General features: G+C 51.8%; 1 pseudogene; it reads left to right on the forward strand.

Annotated features, from left to right (window-relative positions):
- The first annotated feature begins 17,636 nt into the window (after positions 1-17,636).
- On the forward strand, positions 17,637-18,654 carry LOC146868377 (mitogen-activated protein kinase 11 pseudogene; annotated as a pseudogene).
- Positions 18,655-19,394: the final 740 nt, after the last annotated feature.

Below are 19,394 nucleotides of genomic sequence, written 5' to 3' on the forward strand. Positions count from 1 at the left end.
TGTTCTGTTGTGCTTCCCTAGGTCCCTTCAGCCTCTCCTTGCCTACATACATTCCATGCTCTTGGGACATTGTAATCATGTTGAAGACTGTACATACTGGGATAAAGACAGAGCAGACACAAGAACATGGGTGTAAGGATTTTTTATTTACAATGGTGACATGTGAGGGGTAAACATTTACATTAAGGTGATTAGTGGAGCAGTGAGTTGACAGTTATGGTTAATGAGATAATCGAGTAGTCACCACATTGATGTGGTGACCCAGTCCAACAGACAGATGCCATTCACAAGGCAGTGTGGGGAAGGACAGTCCAAAAGGTCAATGCTTTGGTGAAGAGGGTTACCATCAGGGCTGGTTCCGTGACTGACGTCTGGCAGGTGCATTGCCATGGGTGACTCCCAGGGATTTCTTGGGACGGCCCCTTCATCGCTTGCCAGGGGGGGCCTCTGCTGTAGGGCCAGGGGGGTCTGAGGAGTCACCCCTCTCTGTGGCCGGAGGGGTGGAGGTGTCGATGATGGCACATGCCTGTCCCTCAGGACCAACACTAGCTGGCACAAGAGGTCCACGATTTGTCCCATGCGGGTGTCCATGGACCTCATCAGCAGGAGGAGCTCACAGGAATTTTCATCGGCATGGCCCCTTTGTCCCTGAGCCTGTTCATAGGCCCCAAGGACTCTGGTGATATTGTCCAGGGCTTCAGTCCCAGTGTCCGGGTGTCTTTGACTGACCCTACCCCTCCCACCTGGCCTGCTGTCACGGACCTGTTGCCTCACCACAGTGGGCCTTCGCACCCACTAGGGTGGGTGTTGCTGGCGGCACTGCTGGTGGTGGTGGAGGTCGCACAGCCTGTAACAGCAGGGGTCTGCGTGGCTGGTGGTGTTGCAGCAGATGTGGTGGGTGGGACGATGGGGTCCTGGGACCGGTTGCGCCCTGGCACACCAGATGGGCCGGCTCAGAGCTCCTCGTCCTCAGAATCCTGAGGGTCAACATCCGAGAGTCCATGTACTTTTTGCTGGTGTTTCACGGTTTTTCGACCTTAGTCTGGCTCTGCTAATCAGGACCACAGCCTAGCTGTTTCCTCTCTAAAATGGTTTGCATGTACATTAGGTACATATCTAATTGGATTCTGGAGTGCCTTATAAGCCCCTAGTATATGGTATACTATGTACCTAGGGCATAGGTACCTCAGAGGCCTACCAGGGGCTGCAGCATATATTATGCCACCCCTGGGAAGCACTCCAAAATGGCACCACAGGTCTGCTACTGCAGCCTGGGTAAGGGTGTGCTTGCACCCCTTACTGTGGTATAGGCTACCTATATCACTATTCTATACAGACACATATAAACCTATAAGCCACCCCTATGGCAGGCCTTGAGAATCCTGAAGGCGGAGTGCTTGGTTTTATGTGAGAGGGTGCCCAAGCATGAGCTGAGCACTCTGCAGCTTTCAGAAATACTTCCTTATGGCTATTCTGTGATACAGCCATACCATATACTCTTAAGTGCATTATAACCTCACGGTAAATGCTAACTTTGGGATGGCTGCATCAAAAAATGTCGTGTTTGGTGTCACACGCTTTGGAATACTACCCCCGCCCCCCGCCAGTTCTGGCAGCAGGGGTATCATTCCACCCTTCTAGAGGTAGAGACATGTTCACACTGGCTAAACCCGGTAGGACTTTCCTGAGCCCTGGCATCACAAAATGGGTGCCTCTGCCACAGACACGGGTCTGGCCTCCTGCTGCTGACCAACACTCCGGCAGGGGAGGCCTGGACAATAGGTTTCCTGTTGAGGGGAGGTGTCCCCACCTCCCCAGACAGGCTGATGTGTATTGGGGCTGGGCGGGAGCACTCTCTGGTGCTTTTAAGTCCTGCACTGGGGGCACACTTGGTGTCCCTGTGCATACTCCAGTTCAAACCGGTTGCAGGGGCTACATGCCCCTGCTCTGGCGTGAAATTGGACAAAGGAAATGGGTGTAACCACCCCTCTTTCCTGGCCCATCCATAGGTGGGGCCTTAGAGTTAGTCCATCCCCTAAACTCACTATAAGTATAGAAATCCAGTCCCTAGGACTTTAGATTACCCTGGACAAAACTCTGCAACGTACATCCTGGACCTTCGACTTTCTATCCTGACTAGAGGACTGACGAGATCTCCCTTGGGGGCAAGGAGTGACTCCCCTGCTTGGCAGGCACCAAAGAAGCAATTTACCGGTCTGCAATTCTGAAGCTCCTGCCGGACGCCAAAGTCTCTGAATCCCCAGAGGTAGATTTTCAGACTTCCTCTCTAGGCTACCCTGAGTCCACAGCAAAGCTGTAGCCCATGGCTATTGTGGATGACGTGGAACTGTGACCCCTGGACACCATAAACTTTTGCAGCAACACTATCTTCCGGGTCCTCCTTGAAGTTGTGCTTTGGGCTCCTTGTAGCCCCTGCCTTGAGCACCTCCTGCACCGAAGATTGTTGGCCTCCACTCCACGAGTGACCCATGGGCCAGCTTCAAGAGCGACTGCTCAAGGCTCCTTTGCGATCACTAGCCCATTGGCTAGCAGGTCCCCACGAAGGCGACTCCTTTTTTGATTGAGCTTACCTGGTTGCTCCAGACGTGCCTCAACTTACCCCCACTGGGTGAGTCCCTCAGACCTTGCTGGTCTGTACCGCAGTCCTTTCTCTAAATTCCAGTGACTTGCCGTTGCCAAGGCTTGTTGGGTTCATTCTGGTCACCGACACCGCAGCACTCGACAGACTTCGAGGGACAGCTTGAATTCGGCTCATGGACTTCATCGACACCTCCTGGACCTCGTGGCTGAAGAGTCAAGACACCCATCATCTCACCTGAAGCACCCGACATCTGTGGGCATTGGTCCATCCTGCCCTAGGTCACTGGCAAGTGACCCAGACTCTGTCCCCTCTGCTTTCAGGTTCCTTCCAACCTAGATCCAGGCTTGTACCTCTTCGGACATTTCTCCTCTTCACTGCAGCAGCAGTTCCTTGCAGGCTCCCATTGTAATCGACGACGCGACCCGACACCAAAAGACACCTATGCACCCAGCTTCCCTGGGTGAGGTAACTTGAGTACTCCGGTGCTCTCGTGGGTGCTAGCCCTAGAACTTCTTATGTCCAAGAGGGTTTGGTGCTGACTCGATTAGAAGTGTCCCTAATCTTTAAAGTTCCAACCGCGACATTGCCCATAGAAGATAACGCGAACCCGCGGTTGTGTTTACACACTGCATACAGTCCCCGTGGGTCCCCTGTATCACTACCTTGGGTGGTTCCTTGGGGTTCCAGCGATTCTACAGGCAATAGGCCTAGTGTCTATTCCAGTTGTGATTCTTATACCACTTTTTTGGTATATGGTTTGGTACGCCCCTAGGGCCCAAACGTGTATTTGTGCTATTACTGATGATTGCTACCTTGTAACTTAAGTACTTCGAACTCCAGTCTCATAAGAAGACTAGAGGGGTATGTGTTAACCTAAATACATATATTTTAAATAAATACCTGGTGTGGTTGTCCTTTCATTTGATCATTCAAGAGATTATAGACTGGTAAAACAAGCTGCTTTACATGCTTTCAAGACTTAGCCTGAAGGCTGCTCTCCATAGCTACCCCTAGGATAGCTTTCAATAAAGGTTGTCTTTAACCATTCACCATAAGGGGTTGTTTGGACTGATACAAGGTGCCCACTAGAACTAGTGGACAGCATATATCAGGCCACATTCTCACATCCTCTGCAGTGAGTTCTTGGTCACCTGTGGGTCAGATGGGAGATGGTCATTGTAGTGCACCCGAAAGCTTTGTGTTAGCTGTATATCATTCACTGTTTGTACACCACACAGTTGACTAATCATCACATTTTTTTCTATGTGCACTACTGTGCCTCCTGACATGATGCTGTGCTACATGCATTACTTGTCCATGGTGTGAGGTGTCAATACCTACCATGCGCAACGTGCATGATTTCGGAGTACAGGGACATGTTGCCATCTAGGGACTGGCGCAAGAAAAACATTCGGTGAGGACTCTTTTTTGCTTGCTCTGCCCTGTCAGACGTTACATCTGGGCATGAACTGGCCATTGTCATCGCCTGCATATATTTGTCTCGTCATGTACATATCTGGATTTGTACCACCAACCATGCTTTCTTGTTTCTCATTTGGTCCTTGCTGCTCTGGCCTCATGGCACTTACCCATGGTATTCGGTGCTGTGCATGATTGTACCCAGACTTTCTTCTACATGTGCATTGGTGTGTCACACTTTGGTTGCTGCGACAGTCTCATTTGTTTAGCTGTGTGCACACTGTGATTGGCAATAGGATCTGTGTATATGTGTGTGCAATGAGAGGGCTGGTATTGTCATGAGGCACCATGCTTTTTGAAGAGAATGTCTGTGTGCACATACTGGTTACGTACCTGTCCTGTTTTCCCATTTGGCTTTGACTTGACACATCTATGTGTGAGTGTGGTGGAGGCTTGCATCCTGCTCAGGGGTGTGACATGCAAGCATGATATGTCTACCTACCTGTAAGTTTGTTTGTAGTGATACAATAGCTGACACATGCATCTGGGTAGGCGGGTATGCTCCATCTTGTTGATCTGGGGTACAAGGGGGCCTGGGGTACAAGGGGGCCTGTGGTGAGTTGTTGTGCAGGCATCCCATCCCAAAACGGACCTCACAGGGAAAATGTCTGCCTACCTGTTAGTTTGTTTGTAGCGAGCCAATGGCTTGGAACTGCTTCTGGGTGTGGAGTGCTCCATTCTGCTTGTGGTGGGACAGGGCTGCCTGGTGGGAGTTGTAGTGCAGGCCCCCCGACCTCCCTGTGAAGATGGCTACCTACCTGTTAATTTGTTTGTAGTGGGACAATGGCTCCCAAATGCTTCTGTGTGGTGTGGAGTGCTCCATCCTGCTCAGGGGTGGGACAGGGTGCATGGTGGGAGTAGTAGTGCAGGCCTCCCACCCCCAAACAGCCCTCCCTGTGAATATGGCTACCTACCTGCTAGGTGAGGGTGAACCTGACAATGTCTTCCAACTGCTTCTGGGTGGGGGGGTGCTACATCCTTCTCAGGTATGGGACAGAGGGCATGGTGGGAGTAGTAGTGCAGGCCTCCCACCCCCCAAACAGCCTCCATGGCAAAATGGCTACCTACCTGTTAGTTTGTTTGTGGTGGGACAATGGCTTCCAAATGCTTCTGGGTGGCGTGGAGTGCTACATCCTGCTCAGAGGTGGGACAAGTGGGCCTGGTGTGAGTTGTAGTGCTGGCTGCCTGTACACATGCCCCCATTGTGATGTTGCTAACTACGTTTGGGGTGAATGGGAGGGAGTGAATGTTGGATTTGTGAGACATGTGTTGGGGAGTGTGTGGTACGGATGAATGGAATTTATCCTAGTAGGTGTTGCTTTGTAATTGTGCAAGACAGTACATAGCAGTGTGTTGGTAGTCATTTGTTTGTACTTACCAGCCTCCACTCCCCCGGCTATTTCTGAGACTCTCTGGATGCAGTATGGCAAGCACCTTCTCCTCCCATGCAGTGAATGTTTTGGGTGCAATGGGAGGGCCACCGCCAGTCCTCTAAGCCAGCTCATGGTTCTTGCTCCTCTTCTGTTTGACCCCCCTCTTCAGGTCATGCCACCGCTTCATGATTTAATTTTTTGAGCGTCGGGTGGTCCCTACTACATTGACCCTTTCGACTATCCTTGCCCACATTTGGGCTCTTGTGGCTAATGGTGTCTGTTGGACCAGGCTACCAAACAGTTGTGGTTCTATCTCATCTACCATAATCTTCAACTCACTCTCAGTGAATTCTGGCATTTTATGTGTTGCCATGGTGTGTGATATGCAAAGAAGATATGGGGGCAGGGGTGTGAGTGGTGGGGGTGATGTGAGTGGTGTGAGTAGTGATGGTGTGTTGCTTTGCCTATTCTTTGTTCTCAAGGTTTGTGGCCTTCAATCTTGGAATGATGCAAAGGATTGTGGTCAGTGAAGGGGCTGGTTTTATACTCAGCGATGTGGGTGTGTCCAAATGGGCTAATGATGTCAGGTGTGTTGTGTAGGTTGTCCTGGGATTTGTATGTTTGTAGTTACCACGTGGTTGTGTCATTGGGGTGTGTTCTGTGTTTTTGGGTGCATGGCTAGTTTGCTGTGTGCACTTTGTGGCCTTGTTGTGGGTTTTTTCTTTCGGCCACCATATTGGTCACGGAGCGTCCGCAGCGTAGCTATGCAGCAGCTCTTCCGCCGGCTCTCCCATTCATCACTGTTTGCGACCGCGGCGGTCGGAAACTGCGGAACGTACCGCAGGGCTATCAGGGTTATCATAATTTGACGTGGGGTGTCTCCGCTGTCCTGGTGGCAGTTTGATTGTTTTCCACCATGAATGCGACCGCCGCGGATGGGTTCTGGCTATCTCCGCCCACTATGGGCGGTTTCTCCTGGCCTCATTCTGCCCCGGTCGGTGTTTGTTGGTGGTTGATCCTAATTGTACTGCTGGTTTTTCCGCGCTACCGGCGGGCGGTTGATTTCCGCTACCATGGCGGTCCGGGTGGTTTTCCACCCGCCATCCTAATGGACCCCTTAGTTGTCCACATGCATGCCTGCTGCTTCTTCATTTTTGATTACTTTCTTTTTACAATGTGGGCCATTGTTATTTATAAGGTTCCGTATTCTTTTTGCGTTTTTGTTTTTCAACATGAGTACCTATCATTTGAAAAAAATATGAAAAAGTCTGATGACTGCAGGTGTTCATTGAAAGTAAAGTAAAAGGGGGGTTCGTACTTTATCATACCTGAGAAAAATCTGTCTGTTCTGTTGTTCAGAGGGACTAATGTGGCTACACTTAAGGCCTCGTTTACTACGCCCTTTTTTATGAACACATACCCTGCCATTTGATTACAGGACTTTTCTTTATGTACAAAAACCTTTTTAAAGTTGGAACATTCTTTCTAACTCCCAAAATGACTTTTGCGATTCTTTCCGAATCGCAAATAGGAGGGGGCATGAAAGGGCACCGCCCCCTCCTATCACCAATTTGGGAAGGGAAATATCAATGGTTTACAACCACATTTGTGGATGCAAACCACTCAGGGGCGGCTCCTCCGTTGAAGCAGAGGAGCATCGCCCCACTTGAAATCCCCTCAAACCGCTAAAACATAAAATGTAAATCTATTACCATTTTTTTTTCTTCCCTGTCCCAAACAGAGCGTCAGGATAGGGGCGCGGCCGCTGCTGAGTGACAGCAGCATGTCTCTCAGCAGGGGGAAGGGCGGGTTGGCTGTGCACTGTTTAAAGTACGCCTGTCTTTTTGGCCGGCCGTCTTGCGACGGCCAGCCACACATGCACACTTTGAACAGCTCTAACCCATCTGTCTTAAGACAGCTGGGTTAGAGCAAGCCAAAGCTTCCAGAGCGCTGTGGAGCCCCGACTGAGGCCACTCCCTCCAATCAGGGTGCTGATCTCATGCTGCATGAGAGCAGTACCCTGATTGGCCAAGGGAGTTGCTGCATTCAGTTCCGGTGGTGAGTAGAGAACCGGAGAGGAGGACGCCACATTGTGTTCAGGTAAGTTTTTATTATATTTATTTTATTTTGCGAGCATGCCCGCCCCTCTCCCCCCGTAGATGTCAGCTGCCACTGAAACCACTAATGAGTTACCAGCCCCCAAGTTGGGATGGTAACTGATATACCGAAGGGCACCTAAGCTTTGGGAGTCGTGTTGGCCACCTCTGGGGGAGAAAACTGTGGTTCCAGGGGACCACTGCCTGCTCAGCCTGAAGCTTTCCAAAAACAGAAGAAAACAAAAAAAGCAACTCAGGTTCCTTTAAGGTACAAGGGCTGCTTCTTTTAAAAACATGTTTTACGATTAGGAATACTATCATGGAAATGGTGGTTTACTGTCCAATCCAGTCCACCATCCAGGCTGTGATTGCAACCAAACACAGGGATCGATAACTGAAGCCTGGCTAATGAACATAAATCAGGGAAGTCATTATGTGACTTTCTGCGATTTGGCATTTTGTCAACTGACATAATAGTACATAGGTTGGTTCGCAAAATGCCATTTTATACGTAAAAAAACCTCGGTGCACAATTTGCAAACGCTTTCTGCGAATGGAATAATGATATCTCAGGCCCGAGTTCAGTATTTTTACTGTGCTCACTGTTTTATATTGGCGAGGGCCCATCAGTTCCTCCAGCAAAAAAAAAAATGCATTGATACAGCCAAAGAGGCTGACAGCCAGCACCAAACCTATTGGCTTTGCCAATGCTTTTCTCTGGTCTGTGAACAATGTGGAAGTGCTGCTGGTGGGCGGAGCGTAGTAATGAGGCGAGCTGTCCCCATTCCACGCCGACTTCGCCCCGTCTACATTTGAGCAAGCTGAAGGACGCATTGCATTAACAGCGCCGGCGTTTATTACCGCTCGAATGAGAGGAATTAATGTGAACTGTAATTGCCTGGAGGATTAATGCTACCGAGCCCTGCTCCCCACCCCTTTATGATGCCTATTCAACAAAGCATTCAAACACACAAAAGCCTTTAACAACACAATGTGACTAAAGCTGCTGAGATGCACTGCCTTTGAATCCTTTTATGACTCACTTGTGCAGGGGAGGGAGAACTGCCTCTTTGGTCCTGAGATTCTGTTCTTCCCTGCACAAAGCACATGTGTGGGCGGGGAGCCAGGTCTCTGAGTCCACTCATGTCCCTTGCTTCCCCATTTTCATTTTCCAACCTTTCCCTGAGCCCTATGTGGGGTATGGAAGGGGTAGCCACATTAAGCTATAAAGTTGCTGCTTGGCTGCACTTCATGTGTGATCCGGGCATGCATTACTGTGGGCTTTGATAACCTTTAGCGCCACACCACACCACACCTTCCTCCCTACTCTCTGTATGCCACTGGGGAGGTTCCACATTTTGTAAAGCGCCAACTTATCACCCCTAAGGGTATCCAGGCGCTGGGGGCCATCGGGAGATTAAGTGAACTATTGCCCAGAGTCACATGATGCTGAGCTGAGCTGCCGCCGGTGCCGGGGATCGAACCCTGAGCCGCGCTCCGGAGTCAACCGCTCTGGCCGCTGTGCCACACCTCCCCATGCTTCAGTTCTGAAGTGTTGGGTGTCTTGTCACTTGCTGCTTTGTTTCCCAGCCTCATCACTCTACCCACTTTGTATCTACCTCATAAATCAACAAACCAAATTGATTGTCATAGTGGAACCACAGTGGGGCGAATAGGCGCTTCCCACCATGCGAAGTATACTGCCCAGAGAATGAGCAACATCATCAGAGCATTTTGGACTGGTACGAAAGGAAATATACTGTCTCCAGGGGGTTTTGCTGAGGGTTCACCTCACAGATGTGGAATGATTGGTGGGTGTATCTCACACCATGGAGAGAAAAGGTCTTTACAGAGGTACGGCCTATAGGTGACAGTGGGCCACCAGTGACATGCTGGCATATCCCCCATGCAGAATATACACGTCTTTGTGATTAGAACCTGACGGCTGAGTGTTTAAACTGATAGACGATATTTATTCCTACGAAGAGGGAAGAATGGGTGCTAGGCAAGGAACATAGGCAAACATTGTAAATATGTACAGGCACGATTGTGTCTTTAGTGGTGAGTAGCTTCCCTCACTGGAGTGCATACACTCCTGATCCCCAGAGCTTTTATTCCATTAGTGTAAACATTTTGGGGGCCTTTGTTCAGATATGGAGCGCTCTTTCCATTGAGGATCCAGATGGTCAGGCAGCTGAGGATGCGCAGAAGTAACACAGTTCGAAAGGGTGACATTTGAAAAGTAAGCCTGACGGTAAACCCATAATTGTGGGATAAAAGTAGTATACCAGGCAATAAAGGAGGAAAGTCTATGGCTAGCTCTACACTTCCTATGTGTGAAATGCTGTAGGGCCAGTAGGGGTAAACTTTTGAAGTATTAACATGCAGTGCCCTGTGCTTGATGGCTGAGTCTCTGGGCATGTAGGCTCCAGATCATCTCAAGGTGGGATGATCACAGTATGCAACCTACTCCGAGCTCTCCCTTGCAGCAGTATGACAAAGAACCATCTTACTTGATATATTGTGGAGATATAATGCCATCATAGAGGATACAGCATATAATAAGTGGCCATGTACCACACCAGGATCCCCTCACCAGGGTGTGTAAGCGTCCTTGTTGACCTGTCAATCTTCCCTAATCTCCACAGTCCAATGTGGGACAGGCTCTCAGCCCTACTCCCTCCTCCTATGCTCAGCTACTTTGTGAGGCTTAGCTGCCCTGAGATCCTTTACATAGACATTGGCTTCATGAAGCCTGTGTCTTATAGGGGAGTTATCCTGAAGATGGAGGTGCTCCGAAGCCAAGAATATGAATTACAACTATACTGAATCGCATGTCTCCCAGTTCATCATTAGGGGACACAATCCCAAACTCCTCAAATTTAGCCTCAGCTGGGAAACCCTAAAAAGAGATTTCTTTGTTAGGGTTCAACCGCAGGTGCGGGGGACTCTTTGTTCAATCCAGGAAAAAAGAAGAGGCAGGTCCATGCGTCCATCTATGTCCCTTCCATTTCTCATGAAGGGGAATGAGTTTAAAGTTTGAGGGTTTGTGTGTTTGGGCCCTGCTCGCCCTCTTGACCTTCACCTTTTCCTCTCCTTTTTTAAGCTACATGTTATGTGATAATCTTGCAAACAAGATCTTGAGGCTGTTCTAGACTAGAACGCATACAAACCTTAAAACGTTTCCACTGGGTGCCCTCGCCTTACCCCATAAAACTGCACAGCATTCTGCAATACTCTCTGATCCCAATGTGTGAAAACCCTACTATTTACTGTAACAGTTCCTCTTTACCACTTCTTGTGTATATTCGGACTGTTAGTGAGTGGAGCAGCTCTACTGCCAGATCTGTGCATCAACGCTCTCCCTGGCACTTTGACTCCAGTGCCCTTGTCCTAAACTATGTACGGCTCTCCAAACACTGGTTGGCACACTTTGGCAAATGTTTTTGTGCTATAAATGTCTAATCTTCAGTTTGTGCGCATGCCGTTTGTTGTGATTAGTGAACATACATGTAGCATTTTCACAACAATTAATGCACACTATATGGAGTTGTTTATAAATGAGGACATTGCAGGAATCATGCTTTACACTGATTTAAATCACTGCTTTACATTAGTCCCTTCTCCCCATGCCCTGCATCACACTGAATTCCCGGGTGCTGAGACCTCTGCTGGGCTCACGAGGCTGCCTGGGTGCTGGAGCTCAGACCCTCACTGGGCTCATGGGGCTGCCTGGGTGCTGGCACTGGGACCTCCACTGGGCTCATGGGGCTGCCTGGGTGCTGGCACTGGGACCTCCACTGGGCTCACGAGGCTGCCTGGGTGCTGGAGCTTAGACCCTCACTGGGCTCATGGGGCTGCCTGGGTGCTGGCACTGGGACCTCCACTGGGCTCATGGGGCTGCCTGGGTGCTGGCACTGGGACCTGCACTGGGCTCATGAGGCTGCCTGTGTGCTGTAGCTCCGACCACCGCTGGGCTCATGGGGCTGCCTGGGTGCTGGCACTGGGACCTCCGCTGGGCTCATGAGGCTGCCTGGGTGCTGGCACTGGGACCTCCACTGGGCTCATGGGGCTGCCTGGGTGCTGGCACTGGGACCTCCACTGGGCTCACGAGGCTGCCTGGGTGCTGGAGCTTAGACCCTCACTGGGCTCATGGGGCTGCCTGGGTGCTGGCACTGGGACCTCCACTGGGCTCACGGGGCTGCCTGGGTGCTGGAGCTCAGACCTTCACAGGGCTCATGGGGCTGCCTGGGTGCTGGCACTGGGACCTCCACTGGGCTCATGGGGCTGCCTGGGTGCTGGAGCTCAGACCCTCACTGGGCTCATGGGGCTGCCTGGGTGCTGGCACTGGGACCTCCGCTGGGCTCACGAGGCTGCCTGGGTGCTGGAGCTCAGACCCTCACTGGGCTCATGGGGCTGCCTGGGTGCTGGCACTGGGACCTCCACTGGGCTCCGGAGGCTGCCTGGGTGCTGGTGCTAAGACCCTCACTGGGCTTATGAGGCTGCCTGGGTGCTGGCACTGGGACCTCCACTGGGCTCATAGGGCTGCCTGGGTGCTGGAGCTCAGACCCTCACTGGGCTCATGGGGCTGCCTGGGTGCTGGCACTGGGACCTCCACTGGGCTCCGGAGGCTGCCTGGGTGCTGGTGCTAAGACCCTCACTGGGCTTATGAGGCTGCCTGGGTGCTGGCACTGGGACCTCTGCTGGGCTCATGAGGCTGCCTGGGTGCTGGCACTGGGACCTCCACTGGGCTCATGGGGCTGCCTGGGTGCTGGCACTGGGACCCCCACTGGGCTCATGAGGCTGCCTGTGTGCTGTAGCTCCGACCACCGCTGGGCTCATGGGGCTGCCTGGGTGCTGGCACTGGGACCTCCGCTGGGCTCATGAGGCTGCCTGGGTGCTGGCACTGGGACCTCCACTGGGCTCATGGGGCTGCCTGGGTGCTGGCACTGGGACCTCCACTGGGCTCATGAGGATGCCTGGGTGCTGGCCCTAACACTTCCACTGGGCTCATGAGGCTGCCTGGGTGCTGGCACTGGGACCTCTGCTGGGCTCATGAGGCTGCCTGGGTGCTGGCAGTGGGACCTCCACTGGGCTCATGGGGCTGCCTGGGTGCTGGCACTGGGACCTCCACTGGGCTCATGAGGCTGCCTGTGTGCTGTAGCTCCGACCACCGCTGGGCTCATGAGGCTGCCTGGGTGCTGGCACTGGGACCTCCACTGGGCTCATGAGGCTGCCTGGGTGCTGGCCCTAACACTTCCACTGGGCTCATGAGGCTGCCTGGGAATTGACGCTAAGACCCTCACTGGGCTCATGCGGCGTTCTGGGTGCTGGCACTGGGAACTCCAGTGGGCTCATGGGGCTGCCTGGGTGCTGGCACTGGGACCTCCACTGGGCTCATGAGGCTGCCTGGGTGCTGGCACTGGGACCTCCGCTGGGCTCATGAGGTTGCCTGGGTGCTGGCCCTAACACTTCCACTGGGCTCATGAGGCTGCCTGGGTGCTGGCACTGGGACCTCTGCTGGGCTCATGAGGCTGCCTGGGTGCTGGCACTGGGACCTCCACTGGGCTCATGGGGCTGCCTGGGTGCTGGCACTGGGACCTGCACTGGGCTCATGAGGCTGCCTGTGTGCTGTAGCTCCGACCACCGCTGGGCTCATGGGGCTGCCTGGGTGCTGGCACTGGGACCTCCGCTGGGCTCATGAGGCTGCCTGGGTGCTGGCACTGGGACCTCCACTGGGCTCATGGGGCTGCCTGGGTGCTGGCACTGGGACCTCCACTGGGCTCATGAGGATGCCTGGGTGCTGGCCCTAACACTTCCACTGGGCTCATGAGGCTGCCTGGGAATTGACGCTAAGACCCTCACTGGGCTCATGAGGCGTTCTGGGTGCTGGCACTGGGACCTCCACTGGGCTCATGGGGCTGCCTGGGTGCTGGCACTGGGACCTCCACTGGGCTCATGGGGCTGCCTGGGTGCTGGTGCTAAGACCCTCACTGGGCTCATGAGGCTGCCTGGGTGCTGGCACTGGGACCTCCGCTGGGCTCATGAGGTTGCCTGGGTGCTGGCCCTAACACTTCCACTGGGCTCATGAGGCTGCCTGGGTGCTGGCACTGGGACCTCTGCTGGGCTCATGAGGCTGCCTGGGTGCTGGCACTGGGACCTCCACTGGGCTCATGGGGCTGCCTGGGTGCTGGCACTGGGACCTGCACTGGGCTCATGAGGCTGCCTGTGTGCTGTAGCTCCGACCACCGCTGGGCTCATGGGGCTGCCTGGGTGCTGGCACTGGGACCTCCGCTGGGCTCATGAGGCTGCCTGGGTGCTGGCACTGGGACCTCCACTGGGCTCATGGGGCTGCCTGGGTGCTGGCACTGGGACCTCCACTGGGCTCATGAGGATGCCTGGGTGCTGGCCCTAACACTTCCACTGGGCTCATGAGGCTGCCTGGGTGCTGGCACTGGGACCTCTGCTGGGCTCATGAGGCTGCCTGGGTGCTGGCAGTGGGACCTCCACTGGGCTCATGGGGCTGCCTGGGTGCTGGCACTGGGACCTCCACTGGGCTCATGAGGCTGCCTGTGTGCTGTAGCTCCGACCACCGCTGGGCTCATGGGGCTGCCTGGGTGCTGGCACTGGGACCTCCGCTGGGCTCATGAGGCTGCCTGGGTGCTGGCCCTAACACTTCCACTGGGCTCATGAGACTGCCTGGGAACTGACGCTAAGACCCTCACTGGGCTCATGAGGCGTTCTGGGTGCTGGCACTGGGACCTCCACTGGGCTCATGGGGCTGCCTGGGTGCTGGCACTGGGACCTCCACTGGGCTCATGGGGCTGCCTGGGTGCTGGTGCTAAGACCCTCACTGGGCTCATGGGGCGGCCTGGGTGCTGGCACTGGGACCTCCACTGGGCTCATGGGGCTGCCTGGGTGCTGGTGCTAAGACCCTCACTGGGCTCATGAGGCTGCCTGGGTGCTGGCACTGGGACCTCCGCTGGGCTCATGAGGCTGTCTTCGTGCTGGAGCTAAGACCGCTACTGGGCTAAGGAGGTGGAGAAGTTCTGGATGCAGCACTCTGTCTTCCAACCTTGGGGAGGCCTAGCACCACCGAGCACCATATCATGAGCCAGGACCGGCTTATGACAGGATCATCTTCCCAGGACGGGACCAGTCATTATTTTGTTGTGCTTCCTTGCCCTTAGGAATATGTATGGATTTCTGTGTATGTGCTCTCACACTTGCATGTGTCTCTGTATACAGGCACTGGCTTATCTGAGGCAACTGAAACCCAATTGTGACATCTGGGACTACTCCTCGCATCTAGTGGCCACCTATGGCATCTGGTGGCCCCCTTGGAATAATGTTGGTCAGGAACCCTCTAAATAGGTTGACAACCCTAGTAGTAGGTGGACACCACAGACATAAGAAGTGGATACCTAGCATAAGTTGAAAATCTCTGGCACAATATGGCTACCCCACCTCTGTTATAAGGGGAGTGCCCTTTGAAAGAAGTAGAGGACCTTTATGTGGGGATTCCTCGCCCAACGTGGGCATCATAAGGTGGACAACGCTGGTTTGAAGTGAGCATCCAACTTTGTTTTTAATTCCCTGTGCATCACAGGCTACAGTTTTAAATAGATCAACATGTAAGTGATGGACTCAATTTAATTAAACAGCAGTCATCCCATGAGGCTACAAGAGAAGGTGGGCAGTTTGTCACAGATTATTCATGTACTGCAAGTGAATCTTTAATTAAACAAAACGATGTACATAACTAATTACGAGTATGATGGCGGGTGGATCCCCACTGCGACCGTGGCCAACGTAAAGACCGCCCGTCACGGAACCGGCCCAGGCAATTAGACCGATTACCTGGCGGAGCGGTCTGCAGGCATAACATGGTGGCGGTGCCTAGCAGGCACCGTCGACCATATTATGATGCAGCCCTTGAGCCCGCCTTTCCATGATGGCGATTCCGTCATGAAAAGGCTGTCAGAGGATTTGTTTGGGGGTTCGTTGCGGGCCCCCAGAATTTTGAGGGGGCCTGTATGGGGTACCCTTGGTACCCCCTACATTTCAGTGCAACAAGTGGCAGGCACCATGTGGTGCCCGCCACATAGTGCTCTGAAATGCAGAACCTGCATTTTTGACATCGCGGCGGGTGCTGCTGTCCCAGCACCCGCAGCAATGTTAAAGATGCAGGAAGCGACCGCCATGGTGGCGGTCACATCCTAATCTGGTGTGCAGAACCGCCGCATGCATTGCGGACGGTCCCGGTCACCACCACCATGGCGGACGGACTCTAGTTCGTCCGTCATCGTAATGAGGCCCTAAATTAGGGGTCCGATTTATAATTTGGCAGTCGGGACGTCCTCCGTCCAGGTGACGGAGTAAACTACTCCTTCTCCCTGGTGAAGGTTCCGACAACCAAATTTTGAAATGCCTGTTGAGCCGGCAGACATTTCAAGCATTGACAGGGAGCCCTGCCTGGCGGATCCTACCAATGTATTGTAACTTTGCCGGCTCCCTCAAACATGACGGAGCCATACAGCAAAGTCATTTTTTTTATTTCCAAAAACAAAGCCCCAAAGCTAGATTTTGTTTATGAAAATGAAAAAAACACGATGTCCCGTCAGCCCTGGAAGTTACCCCCCATGGCGAAGGGGGCATTTTGTAGTTTTCACAGCCCCCTACTGCCAGTGTTTTCCTGGCGTTGACGGGCAGTGAAGACTGCTTTGTATGTGCGCCCATCTATATTAGGTGGGTGGACATACAGGTCAAGCTTCACCGGTCCTTACTCCGTGTGGCATCAGAGGGGTGTAACCATGGCAGAGACAGAGTTACACCAAAGGCACACCCACATTTCAATTGTGCGGGCAGACCATTATGTTAGCAGAAAGGGTTCTCCGTCACTGTTGCGACAGAGTACCTTTTCCACCAACATATACATTTGGCAATAAGTCTCTTAGGTGTCATATAGATAATGTGCACATATTTGAACTGTGTGTATTAGGCCCTGACATTCCTAGAGACCTTGTGTGTGGGTAATAAAATCTTCTCCCACTCCTTTCCCAGTAAATTACCTGCTCAGGCTGTCCCCCCAATTTATTTTAATATGTAAAATTCCTGATTTGGTTACTTCCACAAGGACCATTAGAATCACGTGTTAGTTTGGAACTACTGAGGGGCATATTATCAAACACGGCGTTAAAATTATCGCCGCTTCAGCGGCAGAAAACTGCCGCTAAAGCGGCGATAATGGGCTTGATAATATGCCGCAGAGAATTCCCATAGAAGCCCATGTTGACACCAGAACATGGGCTTCTATGGGAATTCTCAAGGGCATATTATCAAGCCCATTATCGCCACTTTAGCGGCAGTTTTCTGCCGCTAAACGCCGTGTCTTGTTACTATGCCCTGGACTGCTGTGAATAATGATTGCAAGGTCTATGGAAGTTGGGCCTCATGACATAATGGCCCCATCATCCTCTGACACACTGATTGATGGTACCCTAAATCCGGAACTAGGAAGGAGAAGGTTAAATTCCTCTCTCTGAACGTTAAACGGGATTAAGAGCCCCTCTTGAAATAAATTGCCAATAGTCAGTTAGCCGGCCTCTGCCCAGTATGTCAGCCCACCAGCCTCAAAATAACCCATACCATTGGAAGCCCACCAGTGGAACCGAGAGAGCTACAACAGACCAGCTGAAAACCTACCTACAGAACGACACCAGCATTCTAGGGTCATCAATATCAAAACATTGTGGACGGTGTGTTTCCGCTTGAGTTACAGAGTACATGCTAAGTGCCCGCCCTTGGATACTGCCATCCTCATGTGAACCAATTCCTGATCCGAGCCGCCATCTAGCCAAACATTGCAACTGTGCTACCAGGTAATATCATTTAAACGTAGGCAGTTCAAGCCCCCCTTCAACTATCGGTAACTGCACGGTGCTTAAATCCACGGCAGTGGTGGGCCTAGCCATGATACATTCCGAGATCTGTGTGTCTAGGTCTCTCAGCCAGTTTGTAGAGATTCAGATCGGGGGATGGCAAAGTAATAAAGAAGATTTTAGCCCTCGCTGCCGCTGCCTGAATATGTCGGCAGAAGTGGGCTTTTACCAGGAGGAGCCTAACAAGATTGTGTGGGACGTGCCCGAACTCTACACCAAGCTCACCCCAGTGGGCTCCAGCACCTATGGCTTCGTCTGCTCAGCGTATGATACCAAGATGGGCAGAAGGTGGCAGTGAAAAGGCTTTTGCAGCCTTTCCAGTTGCTTGTTCATGCAAGAACTTACCGGGAACTGAGGTTCCCCAAGCACATGAAATAAGAAAACGTGATAGTATTGCTTGATGCCTTTACGCCTTCAATTTGGATATAACATTTTGATGAAGTTTAACTTGTTAGAATTTTGATGGGTGCTAACTTGAATTGTATTGTGGAGTCCCAGAAGCTAACAGATGACCATATACAGTTTCTTATATACCAGTTGCTTCGAGGGCTTCAGTATTTTCATTCAGCTAGACTTATACTCCGAGACTTAAAGCCTAGCTACCTATCTTTGAACGAAGACCCTGAGCTCAGGATTTTAGATGTTGAGTTAGCCCAACAAACGGATGATGAAATGATGGGATATGTAGCAACAAGATCGTACTATTCTACAGAAATCATGTAAAATTGGGTGCCCTACAATCAAACAGTTATAATTTGGTCTGTTGGGTACATTGTCGAAGAACTACTGAAAGGCAAGACCCTTTTCCAGGAAATTATTATGTTGACCAGTTAAATGCGGTCATGGAAGTTGTGGGTACGCCATATTCTGAGCTTCTGAAGAAAATCTCCTCGGAGCATGGTCAAAAGAATATAGACTCCATGCCACATTTGCTTCATCGAGATTTGAAACATGTATTCTGTGATGCCGATCGAGTAGCGGTGGATCTTCTTGAGAAGATGCATCTTTGGACACGGCTAAGCAGATGACGGCCACTGATCCCTATTGTCCACCCTTACTTTCTGCAATATCATGACCCGGAGGATGAGCCAGAGGCTGAAGTCTATGATGAGTCGATAGAGAATAAAGAACGTACCATAGGGGAATCAAAAGAACTCACCTAGAAAGCAGTCACAGGAGTGAAACCATTCTAATCAGTGTCATTCTGCCGATTACCAATGGTTTCAACGACTGCCAAAAGCCCACACTGCCTTTACGTTCCTCAGCTCTATGACCAGATTGCCAGCCATTAAGTTCTCTGTTCTGTGATATGACCTGACACCCAAGAATCAGAACCAGTGTTGCTCCCAGGTGATACCCAGGCAAACAGAGAAGCAGGGCCTTCCCACACGGATTGGTGAATGGGGAATGCACGGTTCTTAGACCAAACTCTTCGAGGCATCCACACCGTCGCTCAGAAACAGCAGTATGTCATCCGCATAAAGCAAGATCACATGTGACCCATCCTCACGTGGTATCCCTCTGTCTTTGTTTATGGCTCTAAGGACTCTGTGAATGGTTCTAGTGCAAGACTGAAGAGCATAGGGGAGAAAAGGCAGCACTGTCTGATTCCCCAAGAGATTGGCTGGCAATCCTCCCTGTTTTATCCCTAGCTGTGGGGTTGCCATATAGCAATTTAATCCATCTGATCCAAGATCAGCTTGGTCAAGACCTATTGGCATGGCCAATGCTTGTTAATATTTATATAGTTTAAAAGATGCTATTTTTCACTTTGGTTTCTTTGATGTGCTTGGTTCTTTCATCCTTCACTGTACACAATCAAAGGAGTGGCAAACGTTTGTTAGGAAATGCCATGTCTTTGAAGCCACATAATGTAAGGTGAGATAAACATGACACGGAGATG

The sequence above is a fragment of the Triturus cristatus genome, chromosome 1_2, assembly GCF_964204655.1.
Source record: "Triturus cristatus chromosome 1_2, aTriCri1.1, whole genome shotgun sequence".
NCBI classification, from domain to species: Eukaryota; Metazoa; Chordata; class Amphibia; order Caudata; family Salamandridae; genus Triturus; species Triturus cristatus.